We start from the raw sequence: 21,897 nt of genomic DNA, 5'->3' as shown, positions 1-21,897 counted from the left end.
GCAGTGATTCAGTCTGCAGAGGAACCTGCTCAGGTGTAGCTTTGTGATACTCCTGGGGTGGAAGCTGGGCCTGATACACCCACTGAAGCTGCAGTCACACCTTCCCATTGCTATTTAGATCTACCCTGAGGGAGCACGTGAGCTTTGAGTGCCCATTTAATTTAGTAGCTTTGTAGTACAATTGTAGTAGAAATAGACAAAATAACCTTCAGTGCTTGGTTCCCTTCTCAGTGGGAATGCAGGTAGAGAGCACTTGTATAAATCTATTAGGAAGGGTCATCAATACCAACTACCATGAAACATGTATCCAAAACCACTTGAGACTTAGAAATCCTACTGCAAGAAAATTTCAGTGGTTTCATTCTTTTTTCATTCTTTTAAAAATGCAGGAGAAAAATAAAGGTTTTCAAATCAGGAAGATATTTGGGAGGCTGAGGAGGCTGTAGGCCTGTGTTGCTGGGGCAGCACAGAGGTGGTATAGTTCAAAAGGCTGGCAAGTCTCTCAGTAAAATGTTGCTTTGCTTTAGTGCACAGTGCTGGCAAAAAGAGAGGCTGTTTGTAGCATCGAGTGTGTAGCATGTGAGAGGTGAGTTTGGCAGCTGCTGAATGTTAGAAAAATGTAAGCTGAAGGCTAACAGGTAACTTCAGTATTTTGGTGAACAGGGTTTTGAACAGAGAACTGGATTTTTTTCCCCTTAGATAGGAAAAAAAAGGATAAGGAAATAATTTTACAAATAATAATATTTTAAATGTGTTTGCATAAAGCAAAACAATCCCCCCCACCTTTTATATAGACCCAGCCACATCTAGCCTCTTCATAAAAGTCTATGTTGAAAAAGAGTAGACAACCTCTTCTTATAGCCATGAAGTAGTTTCTCAATACTTAAAAATCTCACATTCTGCTTACCTGCACATTAACCTAACTCCTTTTTCTAGTGGGGATCATTTGGTTCTTCTAATCTATAAAACTCTTTCCATTTTTTGACGATATGTATCAAATCTCTCTCTTCTGTTTTCTAGGGGAGCTGTCATCTTGGTAAACATGAAGAAACAGGATATGAATGCAGAGAGTGGCTGTGGCTGTGTTTGAGCTGTGGTGCAGGGACAGGGAGCTCCTGTTCAGCAGGTCTGGTCTCTGCATCTGCCTGAACGTGGCTTTTTCCATTTCCTGGCTGGAGGAGTCAAACCAACACACCCTGAGCTGTGGCCTTACTGGTCAGTTGGGTCAAACATAAGGGACCAGTTATTATTTTTCATGCTATCATATATTACTTCTCTTTACCAATTTCTTTTTCATTTTTTCCTATTCCTCTTTATCATAGGCTGCTTGCATGGGCTCAGCCATAAAATTATCTCTCTGTGAAAGAAACATCCTTCTATTTATTGTGTCTATTTTTTATGACGACTTTTACTTTGAATTTATTTTATTTAACAATACTCGACTTCTTTCCTTTCACTACATTATAACTACTCCTTCCTGTGTCATTTGGAACTGGCCAAAGTTGGCAGATCTCAAATTTCTTTTTGCTCTTTGAAATGTGCAGTTTCTTTCTCCTTCAGTGATAATGGGCATTGTGTTTCCTTAGAAATATTTTTGGGGGCCTATTATTCCTCATCCACTTCAGTTGGCAAACTGAAGGCTTGGAAACAAATTAGCTTGGATGGCAGCCCAAGCTGTCAAAATGAGCCTTCCATTCATTACTGAATCATCCACCTCCTGCATTTAGATCTTCAGCCCCACTTTTCCAGTAAGCTTCTCAGTAGAGTTCTTGGAATTCTTTTTTCTGTCACTTTTGAACTAAACTCCTCCAGTCTACTTCATTTACGACCACACAGCAAAGCTGCTTCCCCATTATGTGAAAGCAGTGAACTAATAACGCCAGTATAGAGGGCAGAGCTGGTCATCGTTTTTGGTACAAGACATTAAAATTATATTTTTCTCACATATTATTCCTCTGTGAATTACCTGAGGCCGAGGCCTTGATCATTTTGTCAGGCAAGAAATTCCAGGTAGAAAAAGTGATTCCTACACGGGTGTCATTAAAATTGTATTATTAGCCTTGCTCTGAAATGATCTGGAGATGAGGTAGGAAGGTCTTGTATCACTTCTGGCCTTCAAATACTCTCCCCCACTTCTTTCTGGGCTTTGGGGTTTCTTTGTGTGGTTTTTTTTTTTTCTGCTTGGTTTTTCTTCTCCCCTGTCTTTGTCAATAAACATTTTCTTAGAGGAATAAATCTCTCAGAAATATTTTATAGCACCTTTTCCCTCTTCTCACTTGGTGTTAATAATGGACTTTGTTAAGGGAATTTTCAGAACAAAACGTTTTGGTTTTGTGCATGAATTTTTCCCCCCCACCATTGTAGTAAAATCTTTTTGTGTTTCTATTTCAAGCAGTATTTTTTAAAATAGAAAACCTATTCTGATTGTTAGTGAAAGGTAGTTAAAACAAGTTAACAAGTTTGAAGGTTCCAGTGCAACCTGGAAATTAGCTGAACTGTGTGTGGAATTTGTGGAGGAGAGAAGAATCCAGGCAGAGGCATATCCTTGGCAGTCCTGTGGGGTAGACAAGGAGAGCTGATCTAGAGACCAGGAGGCTTCAGATTTCTATTGGGAATTTCTTTAAAAATCCATGAAATTAACCTTGATTTTACAGTACAATTCTATCTGACTGAAATCCAACAGAATGAAGGGAAAGGAGGCAAATTTCTTGGTCAAAGCCCACATTCTCAGAATGTACACTGTTAATATTAGAGATTCTGGAGAAATTTCCACTGGCAATGCAGCTGTTGGGATGAGGTGTCCAGGAAGGAACAAGTGTCACACCCTGTAAAATTTAAGAAGATAAAGTTAGGAAAAATACATATATATTTATAGCAGAAAGGGAACTTTAGCTCTTCATTACTGAGTTTGAGGCTGGACCAGAAAAGGTTTAGACTTTTCTCATGGGAAGTGTCACAACTTTATTTCTTATTTCTTGCTAAAATCATGTGTGTCCCTCCAGTCTGAATATAGACCAGCACAACTTGTGGCTTGGACAACAAAAGCCTTGGACCACAAGGACTTCAGATACCTGGAAAAACATGGAGAGAGGATGGGGACAGCTGCTAGGCTGTGTAAGTCTGGAAGGTACCTATTCCCTTATCACTACTGCCTTGTTTTGGTCTCAAGCAGTGTTTTGCTGTTCTGCTCTTTATTCAGTCACTTCCTAATCTTCCTAAGCCCAAATTGGGCCAATAGCCCCAGCAACTCTATTTTTGCTGTGCTTGTCAGCAGGGAAGTGAAGAATAAGCTGGAAAACTGCTTTTTAGATTCAAGTTCAGTTCTAAATAACTGCTGCTGTACACAGAAGTTGCATAATAATGGAATGGGATGAACTGAAGGCTGCAAAAAGTGTAACAAACTTTTCATAATTTTTTTTTCAAATAACAGAATTCCTGATTTATAGACAAGACAGATTAGAAGAGACAGGACACCCACAGGCCTCTCTCTCACTGTAAGTAGCAGCAGAGTTATCCATCGATGTGGCCTGAAACAGGTACAGCATCAAGGCAGCAAGAGGCTGAGGTTCTGTGATTCTGCCACCAGGTGAGAACAAGCACATTGAGCAGCAAATTGACAGGGAGAAGCCAAGCCCAGCAGGGCACACAGGGGTTTTCTGTGATGTACCCTGCAAAGTGAGGTCATTTTCTAAGCCATTTTCTACTTCCCCACATGAAGATGGATCCTCACACAACAGTGAGTTAGCAAAGCAGATTTGATTGCAGTTGCACTTTTGTGATGCAACTTCATTTCTGTTACAAAAATTTAAAAAATACCGGAAAAAAAATCTTTATTATTGCTCTTCTAAACAGGTAAGTCTGTTTCCCTCTTTTGTCATGCAGGAATCCTGCCTCCCAAATTAAACATGCATTTAGCATAAGTAGACTGTGGTGATTATTGCAATTCAGGGACTAACGATTTCCTTTTTCTCAAGCTTTCCTGCTATGCAGTTGGTTGTGTTTCCACACTTCTGGTGGTGAATTAACTCCCTGTGGATAACATAGCTTCACTTGCAGCAGATGTCAAGACTCTTAATCAGAATTTAAGTAGCTTCAATTACATTTACTTAATTCACTTTGGAAGTGGAGTAAGTTAAATTGAATTAGACCTGCTTTAATTCTGAATGAATATGTCCACACAGATATTCAATGCATTTCAGCTAATCTGTTCTAAAAATTAATTCAGGTTCTGTTTGCAAGCACTCTCCAAAATACAGATACAGAGCCTGTGGGTGCTGGAGATAAGGAGTGGGGAGGGACAGACAGTGCTGGGTATGAAAGGCATGGCTGGGACTTTTGGGTGCAATAAGTGCAATTCCATAGCAAACAAGAAATGTATTTAGTACACAAAAGCCTGGATCTTTTTGTGCCTGGTTAGAATGAAATGTGCTCAGAGAGCAGCTGCCCCGATGCCTGGGTTTGCTCTTTGGGATGCAACTGCAATCAAGGTGGTTGAAATTGTAATTTATAGACAGATGTTATGGTAAATGGAACCAAAAATGTATCTGTTCCTTTATCTGTTGGCAACAGTGGCCAACTGCAGAGCTTCTGAGGAGGACAGAACTCTGCACTAATCCCTGGTGCATTCCCCCAGCAGAAGTTAGCAGGGCTTCAGGATTTCCTGAGTCAGAAATGGAGTTTTAGAGTAATTATTTATTGCTCATAATGGGTTTTCCCCATGAATTGCTGAGCACTTTAGCACTTTACTAAAACAGAAATGTTTATTATTGCCTGCATGGTCTCTGTCATTTGTATTAATTACCCATCATTTGTAGAATGCAGTTCTGGGATTAATCCTGCAGGTATGTGGCCAACAAAATAAAGAATGGCCTTATGAAGCTTGCAGAGTTATTATCCACCATGTCCTGAACAAGCACAGAGTCCTGATCATCCTCTCTCAAAAAGGATGTGAGAGAAAAAGAGAAATACAGAGGGGGCAACAAGGATGTGTAAAGTTCTAAAATGGATTTCCTGGAAGAGATTAAATGGAATAGGGCAGTTAGGTTTGGAAGAAAGACAGGTAATACAGGTGTGTGTAAAGTCATAAATGACATGGAAAAATGAACTGGAAATTACTATCCCTGTTGTAATGTAAGACTAAAGGGGCAATGAAAGGAATTTTAAGGTAGCTACTTTAGACCAGAACAAACAGAACTGCATTTTCACACAGGGCATAATTCAGTTGTAGAACTTACTGCTGACAGATATAGATTCAAGAAGCAATTAGACAAATTCATGGAAAATAGGTCCAGCAGGGGCTATTAAACAGGCTGATGCAGATGTAACCTCTGGCTCAGGAAATCCCCATCTGGCAGATTGCCAGAAGCTGGAAGGTGGAAGAAGCATCACTCTAGGCCTGATGTGTTTCTCTGGTCTTTCTCTGAGTAACCACTTTGGGTTGCTGCTTAGTGTGACTTTCAGGCCTCCATGGAAGATTGTGCATTCTTAGGATTGCATTTATCCCTTCTTGGGCATTGCTGGTATTCCATGTATCACACTGTTTAATTCCCTCTCTTTACAGGACTGTGTCATAATTTGGATGTTTGATTTTTGGCAATAGTTGAACTGTGCAGTCTGAAGCATAAAGTCAGCCTGCTGTCGTGACAGTACAGTAATGCATAAGGCACCATAACTAACCCTGTGACAAAACACACAGGTTCCACATCCCCATCCCTGCCCACATGGCTGAATGGGAAAGATTAGCAGTTCAGTGCTTACAGGAAGCAATTGATGGTCAGAAAACAGAGGGAGTGAACTCCAGAGTGCCTACCTCCATCCTTTTAAACCACTTTAAGATTAACAGTCACTGGTGGGGCTGTTCAGCCTGGCTAGCACCATTGTAAAGAAAGGTGCTACATTTCCAGGCTGGACTTTCCTCTATAATTTCCAGTTGTAGAAATCTCTGGGTTGCATTAATTCACCTGTAGAGGCTGAGTTAAGGCAGAGAGATTGGTTTCCTGGAATCATGCCCCTGAAACGGGGAACAGCAGGGAAGTGGCCCCTGCCAGAGCTGTGTGATAGGAGCAAGAAATACCAGGTACAGTCCTGGAAATACAGAGCCAGCTCCTGCCTCAGCACTAATTTCTGGCACAACATTGAGCAAATCCTCTGTTCTTCCAAAAAGCTGGTTCCCAAGGGTGAATATACCTCTGTATATTCAGCTGCAAAGACCACAGCTTCATCTCTTTGTCTGCCTTTTCATTCCTCTTGGGTTTGGGCTTCACAGAGCTCCACAAACCCCCCAACTATAGATCAATGTATCTGATACTCTTATTAATGCTGTATTCAGGTTCCAATTCTATGCTGAATGATACCCCACTGCTTCTGGGGGAAAATCTTTGTCTTTTTCCTTCTGTGACTAAGAAATGGCTCATGGTGCATTGAGCTCATAGATTCTCTTTGATTGTGAGTGTAACCTTTCAGCGTGAGGCTGCTGGTGCAAGTGAAATCAAAAAGCCTTTGTGAAAGTGTCTTAACAAGCCAGTGGTGTGACGGTCTAAGCTCTCACCTGGCTCCCAGTCAGCCTGAGCTTGACCAGGTTCTTAAGACTGCTAAAAGGTGATATCAGGCATATTGGGCTTCCTGATTACTTGCCACAAAACAATTAAAGCATTGGTTTTGCACTCCCAGAGTGTTTGTCCCTAACACTGCCCAAATGAATCACATGCTGTTTTTCTTAACCCAAATGGGATAGATTTGGAGTTACACTGTGATAACTCCTCAATATAATAAATAGAAAAATATAAAGGCAACCCCTTTTCTCATCACAACCTCCTAAAGGGGAAAAGCACAAGTGCTCAAGTGTCTTTGCAGAATGAAAACAGTTGATGCCCAGGGCCTGCTCTAAGTGAGGGAGAAGAAGAAAATCTACATTCAGGATAAACAAAAGTCAGCTACCTGCCATATAGATGAACCTGTTCCTCAGGGAGGAACTCACCACTTTACACCTGTAATGCCTGTGTGCCTTTGCCCTGAATGCTTTTAGCATTTGCATTTTTGTCATCAAAAAGCTGTTGCTCTGAGATCTGTGACTGTGTCTACATAGCACTAAAGGAGAATGAAAAGCTCTTCTGTGACTATAAAAGTGCCTAAATCAATCAATAAATATTGGTTTAAATGAGTGTTAGGTGCTACACAAGCAGTATTGATGTGAACTGGGGAGGAAAAGAGAAGCCTTGAGAGATGCAGGTCTGTTCCCCTAGGATGTGTCCAAGTGTACTTATTTTCTCTACTTTTAGCTTCTGTAGTGAAAATAAGCACCTGAATTAATTTGAACAGCGGAACTTCTATTAATTTAATTGGAAGAGATGCTGCTACTTGTATGAGGCTGCTGCTAGAACTGCCTTAATAAGTTATCATTTTTTTAGCTTATCTTCCAGTTTGTCAGGTATAAAGCAAAGGTAGTGAGGGTCAGTGACTTTCCAGAGATCTCATGGTGGAATTGTTGTAGGACTGTTGTAAGGACCCAGGCCCATCAGTTCTGAGGTCTGAGCACCATGGGCTGTTTGTTTTAAGGCTGGCTGCTCATTTGAAATGCAGTATTTACAATAACTAGGAAATATTATTGGGGCATCTTGCAGGGCACATAAAAGAAATCTGTGTCCTGCCCAGTTTAAATGAATTCAGCTGCTGTGTTAGGGAGGATTTTTTATCCACAGGTGAACCCTGTGAGATTCCAAAGGCAGATACTGAGGAAAGGAAGGAAGGATGTCAGATACAGGCTGTTCTGCAGGGTAGGAGAGAAAAGGATCAGATATCTGCAGTGCATGTAAAGGAACAAAGGTGTGTGTTAGGTTAATTATTAGGGCTGAAAATACATTTTCTGTGCTGCCTTGGAAAAAGTGGCAGGGGAAGGAAATGTAGGAAAGAAAAGCTTGGCACTCATGGGCACTGTGGCACAGTGGAGAGGAGTCTGGGTGCCAGGGGGAGATGGAGAAGGCCACCAGTAAAGAGCTTCCAGTTCTGAGGCTCTGTTCTCAACTGTTCAGCTGCTTTGCACATTGCAGAAATAACAATTATTGTTTATCAGGAGCCTATCCATCAGCTGATGCCTCAGCTGCCTCTCGAGATCAGACTCTAAACCAAATTGGGCTGCTGCTCTCAATAAAGAGATTTTTAATCTGTTTCAGAGCAACTGAGTGACACTGAAGTCATTCTAAGGTTAACTGGGAAGGAGTTCTGGGAAGCTGAGGTTGTAGGAGAATTATTTGTACAAACAGTGTCTTTCTTCAAATAAAACCAGTCTGAGGGTTACGCCTGTGCTTATTAAGGCAGAACAGTATGAAGAGAGTTTGAAGATTGGAAGCAGATCTTGGTGCCTGCCCATTAAACGCCTGAGACATGAGAACCAACTTTTTAAACTCTACTTTTATGATCGTCAAGTCTGTGACAGGTCAGTGTTTAGTCTATTATCTTATCAGCTAGTGGCTACATATTCATTGGAGAGAGATGAGCTGTCCATTATATGTATTTTGTACTTTTATGATGAAAGATAATTTGTGTAAAAGCATCCAAAGCGTAGGCATTTTGGGATGCTTTTAACATATCAAAAGAATCTGATCTGTATCTGTCTTTTTCCTCTAGCCAAATTACTCACCAGGAATACTGATTCTTTTATTTCCTTTTCATTCATTTTCCATGCAGACTGTGTTAAAAAAAAATCTATTTTCTTTATTTTCTTTTTATTTTTTATATAAGGGCTGCAGAGTAGGCAGTGGAGGGTAAGACACAAAAAAACCCCACAGAAATAAGGGCTTTTTGTATTGTCTTTTAAAATATTTGTTCCAAATATTTATTGCATCAAATGTTGGTATAGATGGAATGTTCTTCTGCTCTTTCTATACGTTTTCCCCAAATGTTCCCTCATATTTCCTAGAGTAGGAAAATTTAAAGTAGCAAAACAATCTGGAAGGGATTGGCTTCTTTATAAACTTCTGCTTTGTTATCAGGCTGTTTTGATTGAATTGATCTTAGCATGTGTCTCCAGTTATCCAATAGAGAAGATGCTTCTCTGTCTGCCAGATTGGAAGCTTGGAGCAGTCTTAAGTAGCCAAGTGAGTTAGGTCTTGGGGTTGAAAATCTCGTATTTCTGGAGATTTTTTGGTGAAGCCAGAGTAGTTTGGAAGGATGTTCAGTCTTTTGAATCATGTGGGGTTGTGGAGCTATGCCACAATAAAATCTTTGACCAGGAAAAAGTATTGTTTGACTGGGAAGCTGTCTTCCACTGTTCCTTCTTTTCCATATGTGTAAATACACGGTTGCCATGGAGTTGTAGCAGGCTGGTCTACTCATTTTGCAAGTCTCTCAAAGTTTTAACCCTTTTCAATTTGCCAATCTGCCCCTTTTTTCTTCTTGGACAGGAACTCTTGGGTTTAAGCCTTTTGACAACTCTCTTGCTTTCTTTGTTTTTTGTTATTTTGGGTTTCTTAACGTAAAATTACATAGATGTATTTCCAAGGGAACCATGGATACCATGGGCTGTGAAGACCATTGAGATTAAAATCACAATATAAAGGATCTAAAAAGGTTCAGAGCACATCAGCCTGGTAATGATGATGTCAGTGGTTATTGTGTTTATTTTCAGATGTTTTAAAGAGCACACACAATATGTCTAATATGTCTAATATGTTGTCTTGAGGAATATATCAGGAATATATCATAGAAATGGCTGATGGCTTCACAAAGCAAGGGAATTTGTAGCTGTGAGCTTGAAGTGTTTGTTTATGCTCAGGGTCTTTGTGTTTTAAGAAAATGCTTCATTGTCTTATAGCACCTTTTGCTCCCGAGGGCTTGCTCCTGATCAGTCAGGATGAGGAGTAACTGCTTGATTCAAGCCAGAGATTCATGGCAGTTTAAATCCATGGTGAGGTCAGTCTCTGGCTCAAGCAGGTGAGGTTTTCCAACAAGGTTTAGCTGCAGTCTGCAGCTGCTGGCCAGGGGAAAGAAGCATCTCAGTGGAAAAAGGAGAATAACAAACCTCCTCAACTCTGGGTCCTTCCTCTCTCCTTCCCCTCTGATTTGGGGTGACAATCAGAGTTCTTCCCTCAGTCTCATCTTCCCACCATGTCACTTCTCTTGATTTCTGGTTTCCCCTGCTCCCATTTCTGCATGTTTTGACATTTGCCTTTGCAGCTCAGTTTCCTGGTTCCTCTCCTCCTCTCTCAAGTTTGTCTCCTCCCAGAGCCATGGAGCTGTGCTGCTCAGATCTGCTCCCTGACTGAGCTCACCCTTGCTCTTCCTCAATGTGCCTGCAGACAGGGCTCAGTCCATAGCTCCTCCTGAGCTTCTCTTAACCCCCTGTAGCTCTTTTCTTGTTGATTCCAATCTCTTGCTCACTGGCCTTATGGGTTTGTGTGAGGTTTGGGAATGGCTTCTCCAATTTTTACCTTCTCTCAAAGGGCCATCCATCAGAACAATTAACCAGCTCTCCTCTCTCCTTCCCATTGCAGTAAGGAGGAAAGGTGTTCCTATCACTCCATAAGTGCTTGCTTTACATGCAAAAGTGCATGTCTGCATTTTGCCTTCTGTAAATAGTGCTGCATTTTTAATGAGCTTGTCCCTAAGTAACAGATTGTGCCGCCAAATGCTTTAAATTTCTGTCTTTTCAGATTCTAAAATAAGTTTTTGCTGACTTTTTGTTGGTAATGGCTGAAGGGGATGGTTTTCAAAATATGCATGGCTGGCACCAGCTGAAGATTGCTTTTTATTTTCCTCATGCTGAGTGTGCTGGCTCTTTTCTCTCATTTATCCCAGGGAAGCTTGTTTAAATGTCCCTTGCATACTGTAATTGAATCCACTGTAGGAACTCAAGCTTGTAGCATCTTTCTCTGGGCCTCTGGAACTTCCTGGGGGTGAAAAATCTGCGTTTAATGATGAACTCTGCAGTCTGAAGCCTTGTGTGAGAGACTACCCAAGGAGTAAGACAGGAAATGTGTCACTGTGCTCTGTTTTAATTCAGGAGGTAAATGAGGGCAGCGTGGGTCATGGCCATAGGTGTCAGCTCCAGGCTGAAAGGCTCAGCTGAGCTCCTTGGCTAAGCAGTTTGAACAACAGCCCATGTGCAGCCTCTGCCTAGAGCTTGTTCTGAACTGAGAATTCAGAGTGAAGAGAAACATGTTCTTACTCTGGAGTTTCTGAAAGAGGTTTGGCAATGTGAAATCCCAGGGCTGCAATGGTGCCTTTGGAATTGAACTCAGAATTAGTGACTTAAATCTATTCAACTGTTTGATTGTGGGGCCAACTTCCCAGTGCTCAACACACTTTAATAATGCCAGTTATCCTTCATGGATGTCAACAAAGTCTTATCAGCTTTTGCTTTTTAAGAATCCAAACCCACCATGCTTACAGATATTTCATTTTAAGCACTGTAATATGGGAAAACGGTTTAAGGTTTTGCTTTGAAACAGGGAGTTTGAATAGTTTTAGGTGAAATATAAGAAATAGATTTTAGAGAGATGGTGCACAGTTGCTAATGATTGTATAACCCTGCTAGGCCCAAAAGGTGTGAGATCTGAGAATAACAGCTTGTCACCTGAAGCCAGTGTGAGCATAAGGCTGGGATGTAACTAAAGTAAACAGAATAGTGTGGCATAAATTTTATTTTTCATGGTGGTAGTGGTTATTTTGATGCCACAAAGTGAGAAAGAACTAAACTTACTCATAGACATAAGAGATATGGGTCTGACCTGGTAGAGAACTGTAGCCTGATAAGGTTTCTGGCATGTACAAGAAACTCTGGCATGAGATTGGAAGAAAGTGATGAACAAATTGTCTCCTGGGAGAACTGAGGAGGGCCAGGATGAAAGGGAAAAGAGGGGGAAGTGGATAGAGTCAAAAGAAAAGAAGTTGTGCAAGGTGCTGAATGTGAAAACAATAAGCTTTGATGTGATGAACATTGGCTGGGAAGCAGAAGGATCTGAGGATGGCAGAGAAGGTAGGTGACTCTGGATAAATGGACTGGAGGGGATGAGGGCAGAAGCCTGGAGGGGAGAAAGCTTCAGTGAGACAGGCGTGAGATGACTGAGCCTTGGCTGAAAGGCTTCAGCATTGTAAATTGGGCAGGAGGATTTAATGGCAGCTTTGACATCTGGGAGAAGAGGGAGGAAGAGCTGAAAATGCCCCCAAGAATTTGGATCTGTGAGAAGGACATCGCCACTGGCAATGTGGAAAGGAAGGAGAAAATGCATTAAGCCCCCAAGGCTGAGAGTTCAGAGGCTGAAATTCTGAGCACACATGTGGAGTTTGGGGGCAGCAGGCGCTGACTGCCCCATGAAGCCCCTCTGGAGCTGGTGCAGAGTGTGGGTGGTGAGCAGCTTTTCCTGCAGTGGGACAGGGGGGTCACACTGGTGTCAGGTCACTGTGCCAGCCACAGAGCTCACTGGGGAGATGGGAAGGAGGTGTTTTGAGGCTAAAGTGGATTCCCACTCCCAGAGCAAAAGGGGATGTCAGGGAAATAATGTGGCTCCCTGTGACAGCGATTTACTCTGCACCTGGAGTGTTGTTCTCATGCTCTGTCCTCATCTCCTCTGGCCTGGCCGACTCTCCCTGCTCCATGTGGAAGCAGGCTCTGCCTTCTAGGCAGGACCTGCCTGTGGGGAAGTTGTGCCAAGGCTCTGCCTTTCCTCCAGTGTGTGTGACACTGCAGTCCCTTGAGTGCCTCCTTCCCCTTCTCTTCACCCTGTCTGGCCCTGGTTTTAAAGCTCCAAACCTGATTTGGTACTTTGAGGGAGATCCCCATCCCCATCATGTGGGTGCTGGGAGTGTGCACATAGAAGGACATTCACTGCCAGGCCTTGGGGACTGTGCTCTTCTTCTGGCACCATCCAGAGTTTCTGTCTTCTGGGTACATCACAAACTGCAATTTTTCTTCTTTTTTTTCCTGTTTTGTTAAGCATTATATGGCTTTTCTTAGGCCACATGCAGAGCACAGAATACAACATCAGCTGTGAGAAGGAGACCAAGGTTGACCTTAGGACCCTGAACTTTTTGTGCCTTTCTCCTGTGGATTTCCCAGGCTGTGACTGTAACAAAGCTACAGATCCCTTCCCCTGCTCTTTTTCCACATCTGGTGTGTTTTCTCTGGTTCACATAGACCAGAGGCTGCCCCTCTCCTTCTTCCAATGCACACCTGGCCCTGCCCAACCTGCACCTCTGCAGGGCACTACTTTTCAGTGCAGCTGTTGTCAGTCTGGGTCTTTTAAGCTCCAAACTTTGAGGCCCACAGTGTGTCAATGCCTTTGAAAAACTTGGCTAAATGGCTTTATAAATGCAAGAAAATGAAATGGTAAATGTCAATATGTCTGTGGTGAAAATGTGAGTGTTCAGGGATGCTGAAGGATGGCATTTCACAGGGAGCTTCTCCCACTCCTTTTTTCTTTTCTAAGAATGCCCAGTTTTTTCAACAAGCCACTTTCAAGCATGCAGACAGTGCAAGATCCTGAGTTAAATTTATCCTTTCCACAACTCCACCGACTTCAATAGAGTTGCACCAACACTTGTCCCATCTTTTGTAGCTGATTAATTTATGTTCATTTTACTTCTCCAGTGCCAGTGAAAGAATTTAATAGACTCTTATTGTTCCCTGCAGATTCCCCCCCTCTGTGCAGAGAGGCATCAAGCTCTTCTGTGGGTTGGCATTGTTGTTCTTTCTCTTTTTGATTTCCTTCATGGAACAGAAAGAGATTACACTAGGGGAGCTAACTGTGTACTTGGCTCTCCAGGGAATTCAATACATGCCTGCAATTAACCTGCATTGAACTGGCCATTGGATGTTGCTATTCCCCCACAATAAACACAGATGGGAGGCAGTTTTGACTGAGTATTTGTATACTGCAGGTTGGCACAGCTCAAGTCAAAATAAATACAATTTCCAGACGGTTCCGATCCCTGCCTCTCCTTTCTGCTTTTTTTTATTTATTTTTTTTTTGACAGAGGAGAGGAAAAATCTGAATAGTATAAAAAAGCCCTTCTTGTTTGTCCCCCAAAATAAATATTTCACCTAAAAGCCGAATTTATTTCAAATCTCAGCCCCATCAGTTTGTCAGGAAAACAGTAAAAGGGGAGAACAATTTTAATCAGGATTTAGCAGCAAAAATAATTCAGTGGGAGGGAAAGTACAGTTTGGATTGCACTTAATATCACAAGCTCTCATCTTGCTGGTGCTTGGAACATTGTACAGCTTTGCTTGTCTCATGGGCAGCTTGAGTTCTGAAGATTAAAATAAGATTCTGAAGGTTTGTGGGCGAAAATACATCTTTATGTGTTTCTCAGGCTAGAAAGTGAAGAGAATATGTTCCAACTGAAACAGTTTTTTCTTTACTCGTTTGAGCAGGGAAGGCTGTGGGTTGGAATGAGCACCTCATTAGCTATTAATTATTTTCCTCATTCACAAAAACAAGAGGCTTCCTCCATTGCCAAAAAATGGGTTGTCTGTAGGAAAACTTGAGTTCTGGGAAGATTTTAAAAAAAAAAAAGTAAGCAAAACAAAGCACAATTGTTTAGTTTAAAGAAATTGAGCTAAGCATATAAAAAATCTGCCACCAGGGTCAGACTTGATGCCATGTGTATTTTTTTTTTTCATTAAAGGAGTGCAGATTTTGAGCCCAAGCTATTATTTCAGGTGACTTGAGGCCCTCCGGGGGCAGCAGTGAAATGGAAAAGAGCACGGCAGCCTGCTCTTGGAACTGATGCTCACTGAATCTGAAAGGTCATGTCATGTTTTCTGGCAATTGACTCAATGGGTTTGGATTCTACAACATAAGGTCGGGCCGTTTTCACTCAGCACATGTTTACTGGGGAATGTGCCTTCCAGTTGTTTTCACATTGACCTTATTACCCTGCCACACTGATGAGCCTGGCACAAAACCTACTTCTTGTATTGCTGTGTGCAGCACATTCCCTCTCCCTTTCCTGCCCTCCAACGTTGTTACTTTGGGCTGCAGATGGAGGATTTGGTGTTTGCATTTCCCCTCACTTCCCGTGCCTCTGTTACAGCACAGATGTGCAGCAGCCCCTTGACTGCACACTTTGGAGGAACAAGAGGGTGCAGTGGGATTGCCTGGTGTTTGGCTGCCAGGTTTTGCAGTAGGAAGGCTGGGGAGGAGAGGAGACCCAGGCTCTGGGCTGTACACTGGAGCAGGAGGGTTCCCAATCCCTTCCCAGTGCTCCTGCAGGAGATGTTGGCCACGAGCTGGACAGGCGCTGGCAGGGCAGGACCCACAGCCCAGGGCTGGGATGGGCTCCACACTGAGCAATGTTTGAAGGGATGGAGGCAGCACTTCCCTCCCTCATGGTAAATCTGCTCCTTGATGCAAATAAACTGGCCAAGCTTTGCAGGGATAAATAAAATACTGCTGCTATTTCTGCGAGCGCATTGGCAGCTCTCTCTCATCGCAGCCACACAAGTTCTTGTGCTGAGAAGACAATATGTGTCTCTGCCACCTTTTCAGGCTTAAAAAAGTGTTTTGGGCTTCTGTCAATTTTAGGAGTTATAAATTAAAGACAAGAAGTTTATTATTACTTGGAACGCTCCCATGTTTTAAACAGTTTGAGACAAAAAGGAGCTGAGACATTTGAAAAACGTTGGTAGAGGGAAGGAAATAAGCCCATGAGTGCTTTCTTCTGTGAATGCGTTGCTTAACCTTGTCCTGCCACCTGGTTGTCAACCCTGTGGCTGCCCCAAGAAGGAAAAAATGTTGTGGTGCTTTGTCATTGTTTGGACATTGCTCTTTCAGTAAGGTCAGAGCACACTTGCAGCAAGTCCACAAGTCAGAGAGCGAGGCACACTGTGATGTTACATGGGAGTGTCAGGACCTGGAGAGATGAGAGGTTTGGCTCTGGCTTGGACTTTGTTGTCTGAGCATGGCACTGACAGTTTATTTTTGGAGACAACCTCACAGCCTGCAGCTCAGGAATGCTGTGTAAGATGTAGGGATCAGTTTCTACCCTGGGCATCTTTCTGTCAATAAAATGAGAGCCTGCCTTGAGAGAGGCTTCAGGAGTGGCTGCTACAGTTACCAGGATAAGGGCAGTGGCAGTGGTCTCTGCCATTGACCAGGTGGATTTTTAAACCAGAAAATGTCCCAGGCATTATTTGCCATCAGGATAGCTTTTGTCTGAGTGTTGCACTCTAGGGGGAAGTTGCTGGAGAACAGTGAAGGAGAATTCCTGGATGCTGTGGGTTGACTGGATTCCTAATGCAGCTATGTCCTGCACATGCTTTGTGCTGGTGTTTCAGTATCTTCTCAGGGTGCAAAGCTCCATGTGGACATACCCAGTGAAGCACTGGAACAGGAACATTGGGCTGTGTCAGGCTCTTGCTGTGTCTCAGGTCCATGCACAGGCTAAGGGAGCAGGGATTGCTGAGGAGGAGGAGGGTTAAGGCATTAGCTTAGCTCAGAAGGTGCTGATCATGCTGAGGAGACACACCAACCTCTTTGGGACTGGCTTCCTTCCCACCAAGGCAGTGGGCAGTGTAGAGAAGCCCGTGATGGCAGATTGTTCCCAAAGTGTCACCCAGCATGTGGCTGCTCATCCAGAACCTTTTTAGAACCTTAATTTTTGCAGGACATGCAGGCTCACCTGGTTCTGCAAATCCACCTTGGGTAAACCACTGCCTGACTTCAACCCTCAAGTGAAACTTTCTTGAACAAAATCCTGGTTTTTGTCTTTACAAAGTGAACCCTGTGTAGTGATGAGGGTGGACTGTGTGAGCAGAACAGCTCTAGAAAATACTTCTGAAACTGTATATTCTAAAGTCTGGAAATTAGTATTCATCTCAGCAAGAGGACCAAGGCAAGGCTTGACAAATACATGCCCATTTTAAACAGGAATAAAGAGTCAGTATAAATTCCCCTTATTTTACAGTCATATTCATGATACTATTTGCTTTGACTCCTAGAGTTCAAATCTGTTTTCCCAACAATTCTGTAGTGCTGCATAACAAATTCACTCTGAGTGGAAGCCATTTTAGTGGATCAGCCTGCTGATTTTGCAAGGGCCTGAAGGTAAAACTCCTTGGAAGAGTGTTCAGGACTGAAGTAGTTTGTCTTGGTAGGAAAAAAATCCAGTTTAAATGGTGCAATAGCCTTTCTTAACTAAGATTGCAAATGCCCTGTGGCTGGCTGTTCTGTTCTCACTTTAGGTGATGGCTGTGGATTAAGAGCCTGAGGCTTTGGCTAACATCTATAGGCAAGGCAGTGCATCCCCAGGGTCTAATTCAAGGAAAGTTGTGCAGGTGTGATAATTAGCAGTTTCCTGTTAAAGCTCCACAAATAAGCTCTAATCCTCAAGGCACTAGTCTCCAAAACCCCTTGCAGGTTTGTTTTCAGACCAAGTAATATTCATCTGTAACCGTTTTTTTTTTTTTTTTTAATTGCCCAAGCTGCCCATTTAACTACCCTGGGCCCACTGGCTCAGATTTTGCCGAAAATCAGATGTGAACAGGGATTAATGGTTGCAGTTGCTCACACTGCCAAGCCACCATGCCGAGTGCAACCTGCCCTTAAATGAGGCTGAGGTGTACAATAGTTGAGTCAGAGCTGAATGGAGCACCTTGGTTTCCTCTGTTATCCCTCCTAGCCCTCCAAGGCCAATAAACATGTCATAAAGGGAGGAAAAAGTGTGAAAAGTTAGGAAGCAAAACACAGCCCTTAATGGTCTCTACATGTGCTGCAGCCACCTCCAAGTGAAAGTTGAGGTACCAGATTTTTTTAGCACTTGGAGGAAAGCCTGGCTCCCCCTCCCAAGCACAACAGAACAGAGACTCCCAACACAAGTGTTCCTGGGCAGAATAACATTGGGAACGTGTGTGCACAAGTGTGTGTGTGCGTGCACATCTGCAGCCAGGGAAAAGAGAGAGAGGAGTGTGTTAATTGCAGTGTGAGCACATGTCAGGCAGCAAAGGGAAAGTTTCTCAGATCCCATGATCAGCAGGGCATCTGAGGACTTTAATGTTTTTCACAGTACAATAAAACTACCAGTGCCAGCTGGAGTCTCCAGCCAAGCTGTGTGCCTTGGAGCTTAGATGTTTCACATCACTGAAGGCTACATAATACTTTCAGCTGGCATTGCATTCCGTTTGATATGTCTGGGGATGGAGATAGTTAGTTAAATAATCACATTGGCTGATGTGGGAGCTCAAACAATGGGCCCTTCCCCCTCTCTCCGACACGTTTTGGGAATATTAATTTGGGAAGAGGGGCACCAAAGCTTTTTATCTCTGTTTTCTTGATCTGTTTCTTTCTTTGTTTAGCCTCTAAGTGTTGACAGGTTGTGATGATGTTACTTCTCTTGGTGTGAATTTTTGTGAGACAAAAAGAAGGATCTGGTCAGGTTTTTCAAACAGATGAGAGATAAGTCAGAGAGAAATGAGAACTTCGAGGCTTGTTTGTGCTGAAGTGGAGAATTTAGCCTCGGTACTGGATAGTGTGGGTTCAGGGGGTTGACTAGGAAACCATTTAAAATAAATTCAGCATGTGATATCTCTTCAAGTTGCAAGTAAAAAAAAAAACAAACCCAGAAGTTGTAAACATGCAAAGCACATGTCAAAATAATAATAATTTTACTATTTAAATGTAAATAAAATATACTTTTTCCAGCCAGGACCAAGTCCTTGGTCTTTTAAAGTCCCTTTGAACCATGAAAACAGCACTGGGGTGCTGAGGTATTCATGGAAATATCTGCCTGGTGATGTGACTCTGGCAGGTTTTGGTCATGCCATTGTTTAGGTGATCATAAGCCAAGCAGAGATGGAGAGAGAGATGCTGCAGGGACAAATAGTTCTCTAGTATTTTATTATCTAGAGCCTTTGTTGAAGTTCCAGATATGTTTTCTAGTGTTTCAAATATGCAAGATTATAATTCTAGGGACAGATTTATGGGTCTGTGGCTTTTGGTGTAGGGAACTGGAGATGTGGATAATTTTGCTTTCAGAAGTACTGAGCTACTCTGTCATCTGCATCAGGATTGTCTAGCTGTGTCTTTTCCTTCTTCTAGAGTTTTTGTGTGGGGATTTTGTAGAACCTTGACAACCTAGACAGATGACATAAAAGAAGCCATCTAGCCATTCTTGGACTTGCTTTCTGTTTCTTTCACATCTCCAGACTTCAGTGTTGCTACAACATAAGTTGTAAGTGTGCACTTTTCCCTGACACAGAGAATTTTCTTGCAAACTTTTGACAAGGTGATAAAACCTGTTTTCTTGGCCTCACTTTGTTGTACAGTACTGTGTGAGTGCATGTAACCCATGAAAATCCATTGCAATCTCTGAACTGATGTTATGCAAACAGTTCTACACTTTCCTGTTTCTTTTCAGTGCAGGAAATCACTCTTACAAACAAATACAGATCATGCATGGCTATAAACGTGTGAAATACAGTCTGCTGACATTGCCTGCAAGTGATTAGGTTAGAAAGCCAGCTCCTCTTTGGTTCCTATCTAATCAGTGGAGAAACCTGAACTTGCTTTTAATGTCAGGTTTTGAATCACTCTTTGGAGAAGCCTGTGTCCTTCCACTGTTAGGTAATGATCTCCAGGTGAGACACCTACAGTCATGCCAAATTTAGGTGTTGTGCATTCAGTTGTGCCTATCCTGTCTGAAGAGACTGAAACATTCATCTGATCACAAGGAGGATCCTGTGAAGAAAATGAGGGGTTTCAAGGAGGTGTTGAAGTTGTTAATCTCTCACTGCTCACTGCCTGCATGGCTGAGTGTGCCCTGTCACACACTGAAATCACCTGTGCACATGCAGTCACAAGCTCTCTTGAGCTGTAAGGCATGGCATGATATTTAAGAACAGCATTAAGAATTACGCATGAAAGACAGGACACTCCTTATTTCCTGGCAGCCCTTCAAGTCTTGACCTTGTTCCAGGAGGAATGCAACCTGTGAAAACATCAGCTCCTGCCAGCAGTGGCAGCTCGGAGAGAGCAGCACATGCTCCATATGCTGGAGGAGTTGTGAAAATCCACAGAGCAGCATGTGCTTGTGCTTGAAAAGCAGCTGTCCCTACACCTCCACTGTGATGGCAGTGCCACTCTTCACTTGACATTCTCCAGCTCCTCAGTGCAGGCGTGGTGAGACCTTGGGGTGTTGGAGCTTCCTCCCCACAGGTTTTCAGCAGAGTGTGTGCCATCAACAGCCTTCTGGATCAAGGTAAATATTCAAGTGATCAACTCTCATTCTTCTTACCCCTGGAGGTTACTGATGCCAAAGGACTGCAGTGGGAAAGGAGCTGATGAGGTGGTGCTGGGTCACACAGATCTGAACAAAGGACTGGGATTGTCTCAGTTCACCCTCGATATCTGATGGGATTGGGAATATCTTCCCCTTCAGACTCCAGCAGCTTGTCACATGAGGCTATATAATGTCCAGCTAGGTCACTCTGGAACCCCATCAGATGCCCTTTATATTTTTGCACTGACTGATTTAAAGGGTCAATCAATGAAATCAATGGCAATGAATATGGGACAGCAAAAAATAAATGTTTTATCACTCAGCACAGGAACTTGCTGTCATAGGAGGTTACAGAAGCAAATGTTGTGGATGGATATCAAGACTTGAACTGTTTAGTGAGATTGCTGATCTTTGGAAAAAGTTACTCATACAAAAATATCTCTAACACATCTGTTCTGCTATTGCTTTTTTTCCTTTTTTTTTTTTTTTCTGGTACTGTGTAGCATAACGTACATTAAGAATATTTTATTTTGTTCTGAAACTTCAGGCATAGGTTGCCCTGAAAGGCAGGTCAATGGCCTTCATGCCCTCCGGAGTGTGAACTGGGGTGAGTGTGATGTGCTTGTCCAAAACCTACTGGCTCTTTATTGCAAGAACGTTTTTCCCCCTCCACAATCAACCCTAAGCATCCCCTCTCTGTCTCTGCATTACTGAGAAATTCTGTGAGCAAAAGGCACCTTTGGATCATCAGTGCACAGTGTTTCTCTGCAGCTACTAGATGTGAACAATAAGCCATTTTCCCTGAGTTCTATAATGAAATTGCCCTCTTGCATTCCTAAGTTTGAGTCAGTATCTCTCTGCAACTCCTTTAGGTTTTTCAGTTTGTGAAGCCATTTTGATGGACTGGAAGTTATCCTGCCCTGACCTAGGTGCTGTTTTGCTCCAGGCTCAGTGTGTCCCTTGTTATTAATCTTATCATAGGAAGCCTTGAATAACCTGGCTGGAGTCTCTCAGTGATGAGCAGTAGGAGGTTATGCATAATTTTGGTCATGAACTCTTGTACATGGAACTACCCTGCGACTGCTGGCTTTGACTCCGTGTATGTAAAGAATGACAAGATTCACAGTTTCTGCCTTCTGGATCTACCGGGAAAAATCTTAAGTTCAGCAGAGAATTCTACCTTTTAAATTTTTTTTTTCCCTGCTACTGAATCATCTTCCAGCTTGTAAACAAGGTCTTTTATCAGAAACAGGCAATACTTCCTTGAACTTCAGAATTTCTTCTCCCTAAAATTCATGTGTTGCTACATAAACATTCTTCCACAATGCACTTCTGTCCTGAGGCATTTCTTGTTACTAACTACCCTTCAAAGAACTCCTAATTTCAGAGAATTAACTCATCTCCCAGGCAATTTTTGTTTTTCTTAAGTCTCCTTCTCATGCTTGAATACTACTAATCTGCTCAAAGTTGCTGAAATCCCCTTTGAAGTCCTTAATGATATCAGTGTGTGACCTCTTCTTACATTACAAGCACTGAGGTTGCTATAAGAGACAAAAGTGAGAAGAAGAGAAATCTTCATTTGATCCCTGTCCTTGATAAGCACAGGCTCTGGCATTCTGGGCTGTCAGAGACAGAGGTACCATTTAGCAGTGGTAAACAACAAAAGAACAACAAAAGCTCTTTGGA

This window comes from Molothrus ater, chromosome 13, assembly GCF_012460135.2.
Source record: "Molothrus ater isolate BHLD 08-10-18 breed brown headed cowbird chromosome 13, BPBGC_Mater_1.1, whole genome shotgun sequence".
In the NCBI taxonomy this organism is placed as follows: Eukaryota; Metazoa; Chordata; class Aves; order Passeriformes; family Icteridae; genus Molothrus; species Molothrus ater.
This window is presented reverse-complemented; position numbering follows the sequence as displayed.